The following is a 2,144-nucleotide window of genomic DNA, read 5'->3' as shown; positions in this document are numbered from 1 at the left end:
AGTGGTCTGCAGGTTGACACGTGGAACTCTATCCTCCACATGGCATCCAATCTGCCACGTCATCACCGACTGCCACGTCATCACCGACCGCCACGTCATCACCGACTGCCACGTCATCACCGACTGCCACGTCATCAGGCCACATCACCTGCCACATCATCAGTGACACGTCATCAGCCACGTCACCTGCCACGTCATCAGTGACACGTCATCAGTGCCACGTCATCTGTGCCACGTCAGCATTGCCACGTCACCCTGCTGACATCATCTGTGCCACCTCAGCACTGCCACCTCAGCAGTCCAGTCAGCACTGGCACAGTCCCTTGCCAGGCACACTGTGCACACACTGCATGTGCACACTCCTGCCACCTCAGCACAGAGCTTCACTGGCACACCTCTTGCTAAGCACAGTGCCACATCATCACTGCATGTGACTCACAGTGACACATCATCATTGAGCACCATTTGCACTCCTTTTGCCCCTCCACCTAGATCAAGTCATATCTCTTGATCCAGGAAGAATTTGAGGGTGCTCCAAAAAGGAAAGTCGCTCGATTTTTTGTGCTCTACGCGCTCGTTACATCACGCGCAATTTCGGCGCAAGTTACACTCACATTTGAGCCTCGCCGACAAAACCACTTCCTTCACGCACATTTGCCTCTACATCGACGCATCTGACCCAGCACTTAAAAAGAACAATGGAAAAGGAATTATTTACTGCTCTTTCATCGATCGACGGTTGGTTTAAATCTAGATCAGAGTAGACTAGATCGCCATAGAGGGGACGCTTTGAATTCCCCAAGTTGCCAATCTAAGCCATGCCCGAAATTCCCGACTAGTACCTACTCGGAGTCAATCCATACGCTCACATCCGATTTCACATCATTACATTACCTGAAACCTTACGTTCATCAGTTCAGTGAGCAGACTTCAGAGTTCAGAGGCATTGCAGATTGATTCAGTGGGCAGATAGCACTTGATTTCACACACACATGCCACCATTGTAAAGCCTATTTGGCTATTTCACGACATCGTGCACATCATTTTTCAGCCTTGTAAAGCCTCTTGGCTATTCCCGGCATCATTGCCACAAGCCTTGTAACACAGGTCAGATCTTATTTACTGCAGTTCTATCTTCACCGACGGTACAGAGACTTCACTTGGTATCTTCAGTGTATTTGCAGTTGATTCATACAGAGTTTTCCAGGACACTTTTTGAGTACATTGTTTGCACCATGTCGACTAGCAACCTCAATCTGGAGGCATCTGCTAAGTTAGACAACTCCAATTACGGTACATGGAAATACCGAATGGAGACCATTCTTGTGCTTCAGGACAAATGGGAGTATGTCGATGGATCTATACCTAGACCATTGGCCGATCCAGCCACCAGTAGCTCTACTCCATCTGTTGTCACAGCACCAGCAACGGGATCTACATCAGGATCTACATCTACACAAATAGTTTCCGCACCAGTATCAGATCCTGCCATTGCCCGAGCTCAAGCAGAATGGGATAAGAAAGACAAGTATGCCTATCACCTGATCAAGCAGAATGTGCAAGATCGACACAGAGATATGCATTTTTCCTTGGTCAAGGTGCTATATCATGGTTGTCAAACAAACAGCCAACTGTTTCTTTGTCTTCAACTGAAGCAGAATATAGGGCACTCACTACAGGTGCATGTGAAGCTATATGGCTCAGAAGACTATTGTCAGAAACAGATTACTTTGATGAGTCAAAGCCAACAATAATATACTGTGATAATCAATCGGCTCAAGCATTAGCCAAAAATCCAGTATATCACTCCAGAACAAAGCACATTGATGTCAGAGAGCACTTCATCAGAGAAAGAGTGTTACTTGGTGACATCACACTGCAGCATTGTGATAGCAAAGAAAATGTTGCAGACATCTTTACCAAACCACTCGGTAAAGAGCTATTCGAGAAACACCGACTAGCTCTTGGTTTGATGCAGAGGAAGGACATTCCCATTAAAGGGGTGTGATGGAATGTAATGCTCAGTCCTTCTTCGATTCCCCAGAATCATCATCTTGAGGGAAGGCCTACTTCATGATGTTGATCTTGAGGGAAGGTGTTGAGAGTTCACGCTCAACATCATGTGATCATGTGTGCATAGCACC

The sequence above is a fragment of the Dipteris shenzhenensis genome, chromosome 9, assembly GCF_047967505.1.
Source record: "Dipteris shenzhenensis isolate YYH24624 ecotype China chromosome 9, Dip_SZ_1.0, whole genome shotgun sequence".
Classification (NCBI taxonomy): domain Eukaryota; kingdom Viridiplantae; phylum Streptophyta; class Polypodiopsida; order Gleicheniales; family Dipteridaceae; genus Dipteris; species Dipteris shenzhenensis.
The sequence above is the reverse complement of the archived record's forward strand: the minus strand, read 5'-3'. Positions refer to the sequence as shown.